The 16,126-nt window shown below is 44.8% G+C and overlaps 1 protein-coding gene across 3 annotated transcripts in view; it reads left to right on the top strand.

The window, feature by feature from the left end:
- The first annotated feature begins 222 nt into the window (after positions 1-222).
- Positions 223-16,126, top strand: part of LOC137521115 (flavin-containing monooxygenase 5-like) — an 80,224-nt gene continuing 64,320 nt past the window's right edge. For 2 of the 3 annotated variants that reach the window (XM_068239927.1, XM_068239931.1), the window contains exon 1: positions 1,755-1,836. The gene's annotated coding sequence lies outside the window, so the exon portion shown is untranslated. Of the gene's footprint in view, positions 811-1,754; positions 1,837-16,126 lie in introns of those variants that run through there. The other variant, XM_068239929.1, reaches the window with a different exon arrangement.

Here is a 16,126-nt window from a genome sequence, read left to right as displayed (position 1 = left end):
TCCTGTTCCATCACGTCTGCTGCTGCTGGTGCTGGGTTAGCGTTACCGGTCCCTTTTCGTGGAACCTCTTCTCTGTATTACATTTATGACTGCATGGCGAAAAAAAGCATGTTACCTGTGCAAAGAAACATGACATTTTCCACATTTAAAAGACAGTTTTTCCTTTGAAACTTTACAATCAATTTTCTCAAAAACTATAAGCTCTTTTTCAAATATTTTTTTCCTCTTGTACCCACTCCCAAGGTGCACATACCCTGATAATTTGGGGTATGTAGCATGTAAGGAAGCTTTACAATGCACGAAAGTTCGGGTCCCCATTGACTTCCATTATGTTCGGAGTTCGGCGCGAACACCCGAACATCGCGGCGATGTTCGGCGAACGTTCGCGAACCCGAACATCTAGGTGTTCGCCCAACACTACTCCCCACCCCCTTTTTATATAAAGCTAGCCTACGCCCATAATAAAGCAGAATTTACATACTTGGACTCACTGTGTCTGTGTGTCTCTTCCTTATTCATGCATCATATATTTGATATATTTCCTGACTAATTGGGGCAAGTGAGGTAAACCACAGAGGAGACTTAGAGTCCACCACGATCAACCACTGCACATGCACAGCCCTGGGTCATGCACTTCCTCGATCGCGCTTCAGTGGTGGGTAGCACCTGCACAGTTACAAGCCCTGAATAACAGCACATGCGTAGCAGCCCCTGGGTCGCAGACTTTCATTTTGCTGCAGCAGGACATTGGATTGGACCAGAAGGATGCTGACAGATTACTGGGGGCTGGAAGAAGCCCCAGGTAGGCTGGTAAGTAAAAATCCTGTAATCTTCCCATCTTAGGTTAACTTTAAACCAGGGGTGTCAAACTCAAAATACAAAGTGGGACAAAATTGGGACCAAGTCGTGGGTCAACGCCTATGTCTATTAGCCACCTCCCTCCCTTATAAAGTTCCCTGGTTTCTAATAGCCCCCCTCCCTTATACAGTTCCCTAGTGTCTAGTAGCCCTCCTCCCTCCCCTATACAGTTCCCTGGTGTCTAGTGGTCCTCCCTCCCTTCCCTTTACAGATCTCTGGTATATCGTGAACCCCCCCTCCCCTTTACTGTCCCCTGGTGTCTAGTGCTTTGTCCCTCCCTCCTCCATATCGCTTCCATGGTCATCTAGGGCTTCACCTCCAATATAGCTTCCCTGGTGATCTAGAGTGGGTCAAACACAAGGCAAAGTGGGGAAACCACTTGGGGGCCAAATTAAATGGCTTTGTTGGCCACATTTGGCTTGCGGGGCGGAGTTTGCAATGCATGCTTTAAGCAGTCTTAATAATAATGAGTTGCACTTTATAAGCAAAATTCTCTTAAGAATAATGTTAAAACAAAGCCCTGTTTTGATGTATAGACTCAACTTGTACTTTAAAGTTATAATTAATGCCCAGTCGTAATTTTCTGTAAATTTGTGGCTGATCTCAAAATTATCTGTTCAATGCAGTGCGATGCTGAAATCTATTAAAAATCTATTTGCCATATGTGTGTGGCAGGACTAGGTCTCTATCTTTTCGGCACGTCGGGTGGCCATTGATTAATGTATGTCCACCTTAATAAATTGTCATTATAAAATTATGGCCATTGTTTACAATGCCTCCCTTGAGCAAAATAAAGTTACAACTCTCAGATACACTGCCAGGCACAGCCATGGCACACCCTTTAGCTGTAGAACGTATAATCCTGACAGGAGCTCTGTACTCACCTAACTGGAATATCGGCTCTCACTCTGTAGAGAGCAGAAGAGCAGAAGATGATCTCTGTAAACACTTTATTGGACTAGTCTGGAGCTTGTTAAGGTGCGTACACACGCCGGACTCTTTCAAACTACGGGTCGTCAGACCCGCCTTGGGGTGGTCGTTCTTACGACAGTTCCACATTAGTACAGGCTGTCGTCAGACTGATTTTGACTGATCCGCTCAGCGAAAGGCACCATGTATGTATTTAGAGAGTATGGCCTGTCTAATTCCCCCTCATCTGTGACTAATCACAACTGTAATCTGATATCTCAGCTGTGTCAGCTGGCTGCCTCAGGAGAGCAGCTAAGCTAATTAGTAAACATGATGTTACTCCTATGCCTGCTTCCATGAAAGCAGGAAATAGACACAGTGCAGATTTATTGCAGGATTGTTATCAGCTGTAAGAAAGAAATGTTATTTAAAGGTTATTATACTGTTGCTTATCTTTTAGAGCAGAGAGAAACTTCTAGGTTCAGGTCCACTTTATAGTGCATATACATGCACAGAGATTCTCTTCAACAGGGATAGTGACTCAGTCCCTCGGGTGATAGTTCAGGGCCCAGTGCCGTATGTTCTGTTGCTATGAAGAGAAAAGGAGGGACAATGGCATGACCCACAGTGGAGCAGCTTCTGGCGAAGATGGGTAAGGAGGGGAACAATATGCTTAGCTAAGATTATCTGGCATTGGCAATCCTGATCTTTCATTGGCACATCAGGGCAGCCATACACAAACGTAATTCTTGGCAAAGAGGGCTTTGACTTGTGTGTACATTCCGGCCTTCAGAAGAGAGACCATTACCTTTAACTGGGAAGAGAGCTTAAAGAAAACCTGTAATTAAAAAAAAACCCACCTGGGGCATACTTACTTCGGGAGGGGGAAGCCTCTGGATCCTGAGGCTTTCCCCATCTTCCTCCATCCCTCCGTTGTGCGCTTGAAGCCCCCGACCACCGGAGAGGTAAATATTTACCGTGCCTGCCTCTAGCGCAGTTGCAGTACCGGCTTTCCACCGGGGCTCAGGCGGAAATAGCCAATCCTGATTGGGTCCACTATACTGTGTAGACGACTCACGCCTGCGCAGTAGAGCGGACCCTATTGGCCTTGGCTATTTTCACCTGAGCCTGATCGAAAAGCCCCTTCTGCACTTGTGCTGGAGCCGGGGAAATTAAATATTTCAGGCGCTACTGTTCCTGCGCCACAGCTGACAGGTGTGTTGGCTGTAGTTTCAGAGGAGCCAGCACTGGAACGGAGGGAGAGAGGAGGATGGTGGAAAGGCTCATTAGGATCCAGTGTGCTTTTTTTTTAGTTCCCGTGTCTCTTTTAAATAAAAGCAACACAGGAGGTGTCATATCTGACGTCCATTCAATAATTACTATTTACAAAGCTATTGTGGTGATCATCTATTTCAGATACATTCTAATCAGTGACCCAGAACAAGTATGTAGATATCAGATGTTTTAAACCAGTCTGACTTAGCGAGCTGCACTTTTATTACAGGTTAGAATTAGAAAATGCTACAACAAACAACATAAAATATATATAAAATCAACGTATAAAAAAATGCAATAGCAATATGGCCCTTTCACTTCAGGCTTGCTTTAAGAATTGTTTTGGGAGATTTTGTGAGAGACCATTGGAATATTTGTGAACTGGCATGCTAATAGGTTGCTTGTTTCTGGAAATGGTGCAAACCTTCTGTGTGTGTCCAAAGAGCGAACAGCTCAGCTGATGACAGTTCCATGCAGCTTCAGATAGTACTCTGACTATTGCCGGCTGTTCAGGATGAGGTGGAGTGGATTCTGTCAGGGTTAAGCTGGCCACTAACGGTCCAATTTCTAGCGAAAAATCGTTTGAGTGATCTGAAATTCTGATCGGATTGGTTGTAAATAATCTCCATTGGTGGACACAATCGATTATGAACGAGTGAAAAAAATGTCGCCCGAATGAATTTTCATTGAACGAAAATTTGGATTTTCTTGGTGGTCGTGATAGATAGGAAGAAATTATTGGTTAGTTGATGGTGTAGTGAACGATTTTTCGTCCGATCAGAATTTCTGATCGCTCTAACGATTTTTCACTAGAATTTGGACCGTTAGTGGCCAGCTTAAGAAGCTACAATTAATGTACATTTTAGACGTTTAAAGGTGGCCACTAACAGTCCAATTTCTAGCGAAAAATCGTTCGAGCGATCAGAAATTCTGATCGGATTGGTTGTAAATGATCTCCATTGGTGGACACAATCGATTATGAACGAGTGAAAAAAATGTCGCCCGAATGAATTTTCGTCGAACGAAAATTTGGATTTTCTTGGTGGTCGTGATAGATAGGAAGCAATGATTGGTTAGTTGATGGTGTAGTGAACGATTTTTCATCCGATCAGAATTTCTGATCGCTCGAACGATTTTTCGCTAGAAATTGGACCGTTAGTGGCCACCTTAACTGTCCAAAGAGATATAAAGGGTTGGCAGTTACAATGTTCTGCTTTTCTGATTCAGAAACGTTGTAGTGTCAAAAATCCAGATTATTGAAGAGAACCAGTAGGTGGCAGCAGAATTCCACAAAGTGTTTGAAGCAGTGAAAGGCGAACTGTGATTTTGAATATATATTCCCTCCTATACATTCTAATAAATCCTAAAATTAATCTGTAACGATCGGTGTCAGCACACAGAGAGAATCTGATTATTGGTGATCTGCAGTATCACCAAGAATACAGATTTATACCTGATTATTGATGATCTGCAGAATCACCAATACTACAAGTATAACTAACCTCTGGACACCTGATAAGTGTAAGTGTTTGGTGCAACAGTATATGAGCCTGCATCACCTGAGGAGCAGGTGACCCTAGACCGTATAATGAGTATCTCCTGGTAGGTTGGAGATACACAGAGAGTCAGTGATTCCCTGAACAGCTGTGAATCAGAATCTACTGCAGTCAAAGGACTCCTATGAGATTGAGTCCCTGACTGGATTGCAGGGAGGTCCCTCTAAGAGACAGGGAGTCCCTGCAGCTACTGGACACCCCACCGGGGGAGTGTCACAGGTAAAAGAGTCGGTCAGGCCAGGTCGGCAACACACGAGCAGATAAAGTACAGAGACAGAAGGCTGATTCGGTAACCAGGGACAGGCAGGGTTGGCAACAGGTAATCAGATATGCAAAGGTACCGAATCAGAGAGCAAGAGCAGAGTCAAGAAGGCAATAGGTCATAACAGATATCAAGCAGAGGCCTAGTCTAGAGTGTGAGGTCCGTGGTCTCAACACTCAGGGACTGATCTACAGAATAACACAGCAATGACACAGTATCCCTAATCTTGGGTGTGAGGTCCGTGGTCTCTACACCCTGGAACTGGTCTAAAGTATAACACAGCAATGACACAGTATCCCTAGTCTTGAGTGTGAGGTCCGTGGTCTCTACACCCTGGAACTGGTCTAAAGTATAACACAGTAATCTGGCTAAGTGTGAATTCCCAGGTCCACCTGGTTCTAACACATTGAAGGATCTGACTATGGTCTGAGTGCTAACACATAAGCATTTGCAACGGCAGACAACCAGCCACTGACAGACGAGAAGTATATATAGCAGAGCACTCCTCAGCGCCGCCCAGTCCCATTCAACCAATCACCTACTGCGCTGGGATCAGCTGATCGTCCTGATCAGCTGATCCCTCTCCTATTGGCATAAAGGGCCTGTCTGTTAGCGCGCGCGCGTAGCTCTCCATCTGTGTGCACTACTAGGCTCAGACAAACCAGACGCATGCCGCTGCGGAGAAACCGCCGGTCTGAACGCGGATTCAGCCGCCCCGCTGTCAGACCGCGCGGCGGTGTCTCAGCAATCCATTACAGTACCCACCCAACCCCCCCCCCCCCCCCCCCCCGATGAGTGGACTCCGGACACTTCCCACCAGACTTCCCAGGATGTAAGTCATGAAACTCCTTTTTTAATTCCTCCGCATGCATGCGGCAATCTGGCACCCAAGATCTTTCCTCTATGCCATTTCCTTTCCAGTGGACCAGATATTGCACAGATTTCTGCACTAAGCGGGAGTCCAGGATCTTTTTAATTTCATACTCTGGTTGGTTATCCACCAACACAGGGGATGGGGGGGGGGGGGGGGGGGGAGGAATCCACGTGTACTACTGGCTTCAAAAGAGACACATGGAATGATCTCACACCTCTCATACTGGCTGGGAGATCAATCGCGTAAGTGACATTATTGATTTTCTTGGACACTGGAAATGGTCCTATAAATCTAGGGCCCAGTTTGGGGGGCAGTTGTTTCAAGGCCAAATGTCGAGTGGACACCCACACCAAATCTCCTGGAGAGAACTTCCACTCCACAGACCGTCTTTTATCTGCCTGTCTCTTCTGGGTTTGGAAAGCTTTCCCCAGATTCCTCTTAACCATTCCCCAAATCTCCTTTAGAGCCCTCTGTCAATCCTCTAGGACTGGGAATGGTGTAGATGCGACTGGCAAAGGAGCAAACTTAGGTGACCTTCCTGTCACTACCTGGAATGGGGAAAACCCAGAAGAGGAGATTTTCAGGTTGTTGTGCGCAAATTCCGCAAACGGCAAAAACTTTACCCAATCGGATTGCGCATCTGCAACGTAACACCTGAGGAACTGCTCCAGGGATTGGTTAACTCTCTCGGTCTGGCCGTTGGTCTGTGGGTGGTAGCCTGATGAAAATGCAAGATCCATGTCCAACTGATGGCAGAAGGCTCTCCAAAACTTTGAAACAAATTGGACTCCCCGATCTGACACTACATTCTCCGGAATGCCATGCAGCCGGAAAATGTGCTGGATGAAGAGATCAGCCAATTCCTGGGCCGAGGGGAGTCCTTTCAAAGGGACAAAATGAGCCATCTTACTGAATCTGTCCACTACCACCCAAATGACCGTCTTGCCCTCAGACCGAGGGAGCTCACCCACAAAATCCATGGAGACATGGGTCCACGGTTCACTTGGAACTGGCAAGGGCTGTAAGGTGCCAACAGGGGCTTGACAAAAGGGTTTACTCCTTGCACACACTGCACACTCTCTTACAAACTCCTTACAATCTGTTGCCAATGTAGGCCACCACGCACATCTGGCCAGTAAATACTGAGTTCTGGTGGCCCCGGGATGACCAGCATTCTTGTGGGAATGAAACATTTGCAAGAGTTGTAAACGGAAAGGCAGTGGTACGAACATGACCCCATCAGGCTTCCCCTCTGGAGCATCCTGTTGGTAAGGACTCAAAGTGACTGTCCAATCCCTCCAGGTCTCAGTGGCTGCCAGAACTACCTTCTGAGGTAGAATGGTCACAGGGACTGAGGGCTGTACTGTTTCAAGTTCAAAACACCTGGATAAGGCATCGGCTTTGATATTTTTACTACCAGTGGTATATGTAATTACAAATCTGAATCTTGCGAAGAACAGGGACCACCGGGCCTGGCGAGGGCTAAGTCTCTTAGCACTTTCTATGTACTCCAGATTCTTATGATCTGTATAAACTGTGATAGTGTGTTCTGCACCTTCTAGCCAGTGTCGCCTTTCCTCAAAAGCTAACTTGATGGCCAAAAGCTCCCGGTTGCCTATGTCGTAGTTTTTCTCTGCGGGTGAAAATCTACGAGAAAAGTAGTCACATGGGTGGAGTTTGCCCTGCAAGCCTGACCTCTGAGACAATACAGCTCCTACCCCCACCTCGGAAGCATCAACCTCCACAATAAAGGGAAAGGTGACATCGACATGTCTCAATATAGGTGCGGAACAGAACAGTTTCTTTAGTGTGGAAAAAGCCGCATGAGCCTCTGGTGACCAGTGATGAGTAGCAGCCCCTTTTTTTGTGAGACTGGTGAGGGGCGAGATGATGGTAGAGTACCCCCTTATGAACCTTCTGTAGTAGTTGGCAAAGCCCAAAAATCTCTGGAGCGCATTCAGTCCAACAGGCTGAGGCCACTTGTACCCCAAGTAGGCAAACAAGGTTACTTCGAAGAGGCATTTCTCCAGTTTGGCATAAAGCAGATTCTGTCTTAAAGTGAACCTCTGGACTAAAAATCGACTCAGCAGCACTGAAAAGGCCTGGTGTTTCTTTAACAGTTTCACAGTATCAGAACTTTGTTTCTCTTATCCAAGCCTCATTTTTAGCTGCACAGAAGAAAACTGCCCGGGCTTTTTTCCCCTGATGCTGTGCAAAGCATGGTGGGATTTCTGATGTTGTTGCTCTCGTTCTGCTGTTTTGGTGCAAATTTTTTTTTTTTACATTTTGAATTTGCCATTTGAAGCCTAGCGTGTGCAGCTGGGAGGGGTGATCAGGACACAGGATAGTTGGAACTGTGTCTCCTGCTCCTTGTCACCTCCTTTCAACCAAAAAGATGGCTGCCCCCATGACAAAGATGGCAGCCCCCATGAATCACAAACATTTGCCTGTTCTTTTAAAACAGGGTGGGTAAAAAATTATATTACCTATCTATTCTAATTAACTGTTAAGCTTGAAGGTGTAATCTCCACAGTCAGCATACAACACATAAGCTGACGTGAAGGAGGTACACACACCAGCACAAGGGATCAGGATATCCCCAGTTTAGTGGAGGAGAGGACTGACTCCAATAGGAGATTGTGGTGCACAGAGCCGGTGCAGATCCGAACAGCCACAAACAACACTTTCGTAATAACGTCTCAGCGCAAAGTAGCGCTGAGCGCATAAACCAGGACTGAGGAGATCAGAACAAGTAGACAGAATGAACGCTTGCTAGCTAGCGGCTACTTAGCGACAGCAAGCGTCCAAAACCAGACAGACTGGAATGAGGCAGCCAATGCGTAGCGGCGATGGCGTGCCTCACAAAGACAGGACAGGATAGTCAGAAAATAGCAGGATCGAGATAGATGAACGTAACACAGATAAATATACAATAAGTATGTTTTCCTAGCGTATTACAATTACAGCTATCAATGAAACTATTTGTAAGGTCTGACTAACATATGTATATATCGGCAATGAACCGATATATGACATAAGCAGGAACGCTGACTAGGACTGGAGTAATACAGGGAACAGGACTCAGAAGGATTCGCTATCTCTTCGCAGAGATGAACGCAATCCACAAACAGGACCAGGAACAGGATAACTAGCTCAGCACGGGTGTTCACGGTACGCGCAAACTACCAAAACGTGCTGGAAACTGACTAACTGAACACAGGAAATAAACAGTTCGTGTACGTATATATCAGCGACACTGATGTATCAACGTAACACGAATACAAGGAAAATAACAAAATGCGCAAGTATGCGTATATATTGGCGATGAACCAATATATGACACAAGACAAGCAAGTAACAACTTCTAGAACAAGAGCAGAACTAGGAGGACTCGCTGACCCCTTCGCAGGAGTCAGCGCAGTCCACACGGACCAGGAACGAGGTGGGGCACGAGCAGAGTAACAGATAGAATCTGAGACTATGGTAGCCCATGAGACATTGCAGGAAGCAGTTCTTTATACTGAGGTCATCCAATGGGAGCAGACCTGCAGATTCCCACACAAGTGAATGGTAATTAATCACAGGCTGATAGCAGGAAAAGGCAGACAATGATATGCAGCCTGCAGGAAAGGGACTGCCCCTCCACTGCAGCAGACAATGTTTGTTTACACAAGAGCATGTTAAACTGTCATTAATTTCAGAGTGACTGCAGATGGAATCAGCAACTAGTTTAAGTGCAAACCAAACTATGCAAGAAAATGCATGTAATGACATCAGAACTGCTTGGGTTACAATACCACTGCAGCCAGCAGTAAACGCTGCAGGCATGATCATAACATTAACATAACTAATGTAACTTAATGACAGTATGTTTGTTTAGGCTGAAGTTCCCCTTTAACTTTTCTAGCACAAACTTAACATGCCTGCGGTGTTCAGAAAGATTGGATGAAAAGATCAGTATGTCGTCCAGATAGACTAAGACGAACTTCCCCAACACCTCCCTGAATACCTCGTTAATTAACTCCTGGAAGACAGCCGGAGCATTACACAACCCGAAGGGCATCACTAGGTACTCGTTATGCCCGTCGGCCATGTTAAAGGCTGTCTTCCATTTGTCACCATCTCTAATACGCACCATATTGTATGCACCTCTCAGATCTAGCTTTGAGAAAATCTTGGCGTTGGTCACCTGCGTGAACAAATCGTCAATTAAAGGTAAAGGGTAGCGATTTTTCACCGTGATCTTATTTAGGCATCTATAATCAATGCAAGGGCGAAGGCCTCCATCTTTTTTCTTTACAAAAAAGAATCCTGCCCCTGCTGGTGAACGGGAGGGACGGATGAACCATTTAGCCAAGTTTTCTCTGATGTATTCCTGCATAGCTAGTTTCTCAGGCCCAGACAGATTATAGAGGTGACCCCTGGGAGGCATACAACCAGATCTCAAATCAATGGGACAATCGAAGGTACGGTGGGGGGGAAGTTTATCTGCCGACTTGGGACAGAAGACGTCAGCAAACTTTGCGTATTGTTTTGGCACACCTTCAACCTGAATGCTGGTATTACCCATGGTTACTTTCGCTAAGCAATGATGATAACAATGGGTCGACCAGCTCATTAGCTGACCTGAAACCCAGTCTGTCTGAGGGGAGTGAAGTTGTAACCAGGGCATGCCAAGAATGATGGTGGAGGTTGCCATACGCAAGACCAGAAATTGCAGATTCTCCTCATGCAGTACCCCAACACTGAACCTCAAATTCGGAGTACGGGACAGAGGAGAGTCATCTACAGCAGTGACCAAAATCGGTTGGTGGTTGGTCCAATGGGAGTATAGGAATTCCCATTTTTTTTGCAAAGTCGTAATCTATGAAGTTAGCCACTGAACCAGAGTCAACGAAAGCTTCAGTGGTAACAGTCTGACCCTTCCATGTGACAGAACATGGAAGGAGCAAACGGCTGTCTAGAGGTAAAGACTGCGCGCCTAGGGTATTACCTCTGACTACACCTAGGCGGCAGCGTTTCTGAAACTGCGTCTGACAACCCTGATAAAAAACAATCTAACAGTGCAAAAGCCCCCCACCTAGCTGACACAGACCACTTTCTGAATTCAGCCGCATAGACTTCTACTGGATCCTTGCCTTGATGCAAGGTTTTTAGCTTCCGCTCAGCAGTAGAGGCAATGTCCGGATCGTCATAAATTATGGCCATGGACGTAAAAAATGCCTCTACTGATGTCAGCGCCTCGTGCCCTGTCTGTAGGCTATATGCCAAGTTTGAGCATCTCCTGACAGCAGGGTCTCAATAAATGTAATTCTCTGTGCCTCTGTTCCTGACAAGTTAGGTCTCAGTTCAAAATGCGACATTATACGATTCTTAAAATTCTGAAAGTCAGATGTATGACCAGAAAACCTTTCGGGTACAGACATACGTAAGTCTGTAACTGGAGGAGATTGCACTGAATTTACAGCCGTCTGAAGGACCTGTAAGGACCCAGATAAGGCAGAGATCTGGGCCTGCTGACCGTCCAGCACTCTGATGAAATTTTCCACTGAGGTGGTGAGTGTCTCAAGACGGCTGTTAAGTGCGTCCATTTTGTTTTTCAGGTCTGCCGTTCTGTAACGATCGGTGTCAGCACACAGAGAGAATCTGATTATTGGTGATCTGCAGTATCACCAAGAATACATATTTATACCTGATTATTGATGATCTGCAGAATCACCAATAATACAAGTATAACTAACATCTGGACTCCTGATAAGTGTAAGTGTTTGGTGCAACAGTATATGAGCCGAGATCACCTGAGGAGCAGGTGACCCTAGACCGTATAATGAGTATCTCCTGGTAGGTTGGAGATACACAGTGAGTCAGTGATTCCCTGAACAGCTGTGAATCAGACTCTACTGCAGTCAAAAGGACTCCTGTGAGATTGAGTCCCTGACTGGATTGCAGGGAGGTCTCTCTAAGAGACAGAGAGTCCCTGCAGCTACTGGACACCCCACCGGGGGGGGGGGTGTCACAGGTAGAAGGGTCGGTCAGGCCGGGTCGGCAACATACGAGCAGATAAAGTACAAAGACAGAAGGCTGATTCGGTAACCAGGGACAGGCAGGGTTGGCAACAGGTAATCAGATATGCAAAGGTACCGAATCAGAGAGCAAGAGCAGAGTCAAGAAGGCAATAGGTCATAACAGATATCAAGCAGAGGCCTAGTCTAGAGTGTGAGGTCCGTGGTCTCAACACTCAGGGACTGATCTACAGAATAATACAGCAATGACACAGTATCCCTAATCTTTGGTGTGAGGGCCGTGGTCTCTACACCCTGGAACTGCTCTAAAGTATAACACAGCAATGACACAGTATCCCTAGTCTTGGGTGTGAGGTCAGTGGTCTCTACACCCTGGAACTGGTCTAAAGTATAACATAGTAATCTGGCTAAGTGTGAATTCCCAGGTCCACCTGGTTCTTACACACTGAAGGATCTGACTATGGTCTGAGTGCTAACACATAAGCATTTGCAACGGCAGACAACCAGCCACTGACAGACGAGAAGTATATATAGCAGAGCGCTCCTCAGCGCCGCCCAGTCCCATTCAACCAATCACCTACTGCGCTGGGATCAGCTGATCATCCTGATCAGCTGATCCCTCTCCTATTGGCATAAAGGGCCTGTCTGTTAGCGCGCGCACGCGTAGCTCTCCATCTGTGTGCACTACTAGGCTCAGACAAACCAGACGCATGCCGCTGCGGAGAAACCGCCGGTCTGAACGCGGATTCAGCCGCCCCGCTGTCGGACCGCGCGGCGGTGTCTTAGCAATCCATTACATAATCTAAAGACAAGTGGGAAAAAAATTTGAATACCTGGCTGAAAGCATAAGGTATCCTACTTACAGGGCCAGCATTCCTGTATAAAAGGGCAAGCTAAACGGTCAACATCTATTTGGCTGCTGGTAGTGGCCATCTTTACTATCTGCTATCCTAATATGTGTAGTATGTGATGTTTACAAATGTCTTTGTTATTTTAGCACTTTTGCACTCTAGCACTTAGCACTATTATTTACCCCTGACAAAGTTTCTAATTAAGAAAACGAAACATGTAGGTTTGTGTATGGAGTTTGTAATGAACTTACAATGGGAGTCTGTTAGGACAGTCTTAAAGACTAGTAATCGTGTATCCCCAACCCATTGTTGTCACTGTGTTCTCTTTGGAGAGTAATTATGTTCCTATTTTAATGTGTTAATTAAAAGTTAATGTACAGTGTGTATGTACAGTGCTAAGCACACAAATAACTAGGCTGAGTTCCTTTTTTTCTTTCCCTACCTGAAAGAGTTAAACATCAACAGTTTCTGTCCGGGTCGGGACTGGGTCAAACTATAGAGTAACTATAAATAAAGAATTACAACCATAAATCATTTTCTGGTAGAAATTGGCTTCTGAGAGCAGGAAAGAAATCAATAGTTCATAGATTTCAGCTCAGGCATACTTCAATGAATGTGTCATTGAGCAAAGAAAATGAAACAGGAAAAACGTAGAAAACTATATTAAAATATAAAATAAAATTGTGGGATATCTAAAAAAGTCAATTTTAGGAGGAGGATAGATGCAATTGTTCATCTCATGAGCTTTTTTTCACCCCATGTTTCATTTAATCAATAAACTTAACAATTTCCACAAGCATAAGTGGATTAGCTTATATTCACCTAGTAAAGCATGAAGTACTGTACAGTTTAATATGCAAAGTTTTTGATAATTTAACCCTCTCCATTAATGACTGATGTCCTTTCATTATAATGCAAAACAAGGTCACCCTTCATACTTCAGTTAGAGTTGTGGCCATTTAATTGACAGTGATCTTTTATAATTTACAAAGTTGTCTCTTAGATGTGTGCATGAAATAGGGGCATGAGGAAAAATGGGCACAGGTGAGTTGATTGACTGTCAATCAACTCATACCCATAGGGTAGGGGCAGGTTGCATTGTTAAAGAGTGCCTAGTTCTTAGGGCCCCATGAAAATGTTGCTATTGGGCCCCATAATTTCTACTGTAGCTACGCCAGAAGGTTTGCCGATACCAGAGGCAGGGGCGTAACTAGACTTAATAGGGCCACCCTGCAAAAATGATAGCATGGGGCACCATGGGTCCCCAAACCCCATGTGGGCCACGTGATCAGGAGCCGGCGAATGGCAGCAGATAGTGTTCTGCTGTGAAGCAGCATCTGGAAGCAGGAAAAAAATTATACACATTCCTGCACAAAGTTTTCGTGAAAAAACAGGGAGGGTGTTTTGCTAGTTTTCAGCACTTTCAGTTGGGGAGAGGGAGGAGGAAGGGCCCCCAAAGCCTCTGGGCCCCCCCTGCGAATGCAGGGGTCGCAGGGGTTATTGCTACGCCCATGACCAGAGGTCAAATGTTTTGGAGAAACGGGGAGCAGGCATATACTATCACCAGAAGTTAGATTGGACCTCTCGGAAATAATCGGTTTTACCCGTCTATCTGAAGGGAAATAGCATAGTGCGTACCACGCATAACTCATGAGGAAAATTGCTTAGTGAATACTAAATCATTCATTACCAAGTTAATAACAAGAAAAACAGCTTAGAACCCTTATTAACCATACGAGGACCAGAGGTTTATACCCCCCCTAGTAACCAGGTCATTTTTTACAATTCAGCACTTCACAACTTTAACAGTTTATTGCTCGTTCATACAGCTTATAACCAAAATTAATTTTACCTCCTTTTCTTCTCACTAATACAGCTTTCTTTTGGAGATATTTGATTGCTGCTGTTATTTGTAGTTTTTTTTAATTAAACAAAAAATACCTACATTAAAAAAAAAAAAAAAAAAAATTATAGGCCCCCCCCCCCAAACTGTCCCTCAATTAAGATACACACACTACACTATACATACATAGACATATGCCTATGGTAGGGATTAGATTGTGAGCCCCTCTGAGGGGCAGTTAAGATATCAGTGCAATATAAATAAATTATCGTTAAATACTGAAAAAAAAACAGCCTACCAGTTTCGATCACTGGCTGGCAGACTGATCGCTGGGATCCCCTGCATGCATTGATGGGAGAGCGCGCTCGTGGGAGCTTCCATCAAATCTCACTCTTCGTGAGATGACACCTATGGCATCGCTGAGACCTGAGAGAGCTGCTGTCCCGCCGCCATCCTGCATTAGGCGGACGGGAAGTGGTTATAAATAGCAAGAAGTTTTGAATCAGGATGATAACATTTACTTATGGTTAACACAGTACAATACTCTACTTTTACTTATTAAAGATTGAAGATAAGTTTAGTGAACTGTAGCCACTAGTCATTGTAAAAGATCCTTGCCACTCGAGCTTCAGAGCTGGTAAACACCTTGTAAACTGAGGAGAGAGAAGACATCACTGCTGCTGCTGCTTGTCGTGTCCAATCCCCTTCCTTGATCAACACGGCTGCCTTTCATGTGTGCAGTCAGGGGCATAACAAGAAATCACTGTGCCCCCCTGCGAAAATTTGGATGCCCCCCCTTTGTAGGTGCCAAATAATCGTAATGCAGCAATGTTTCACTATAAAATAATCATAATGGGGCAGCAGTCACCATAAAATAATTGTAACGTGTGCAGCATTTCACTAGAAATGATTCGTAATGTGGGCAGTATTTCACCAGAAAATAATCGTAAAGTGGGAAGCATTTCACCAAAAAATAATCGTAAAGTGGGCAGCATTTCGCCAGAAATTAATCGTAAATTGGCCAACATTTCACCAGAAAAAAATCATAATGAGGACAGCATTTCACCAGAAAAGAATGCACCTGCAAAAAAAAAATTATCATTTACTCACCTTGCCCATTTGTCCCAGTTATTACAGTGTTTAAATTATGTTTCCTGACACAATTTATGGCGCCAATATTTTTTTTCAATTTGCGTCCATCACTATTTACAAGCTTATAAATGAAAAAAATAATAATAATATACTCTCTTGACATGCATATTTAAAAAGTTCAGACCCTTAGGTAAATATTTATGTTGTTTGTTTTTTTTTATTGTAATTTTTTTAAAATTAAAAATGTGTTTGGGTAGTTTTTGGTGTGGGAGGTAAACAGCTAATTTTAAATGTAAAGTAATGTAATTTATTTAATAAAAAATGTATGTGGGTGCAGTTTACTATTTGGCCACAAGTTGGCCACAGTCAAAAAAGTCCTGGAAGCGTACGATCACATTTCCAGGAATTAGAAAGAGACCTTCGTTTTTTCTGCGGGGGACTTAGATCGGTGAATGGGAACTATATTCCCATTCACTAATCGGGGGGGCTAACGGCAGGTGGCGAGAGTGCGCGCGATCACACGCCTCACGCGGCAGAAGCTGCACAGTCTATCTGCACGGATATATCCGTCCAGATAGAACAA

Source organism: Hyperolius riggenbachi, chromosome 6, assembly GCF_040937935.1.
Source record: "Hyperolius riggenbachi isolate aHypRig1 chromosome 6, aHypRig1.pri, whole genome shotgun sequence".
Classification (NCBI taxonomy): Eukaryota; Metazoa; Chordata; class Amphibia; order Anura; family Hyperoliidae; genus Hyperolius; species Hyperolius riggenbachi.
The sequence above is the reverse complement of the archived record's forward strand: the minus strand, read 5'-3'. Positions and strand labels throughout refer to the sequence as shown.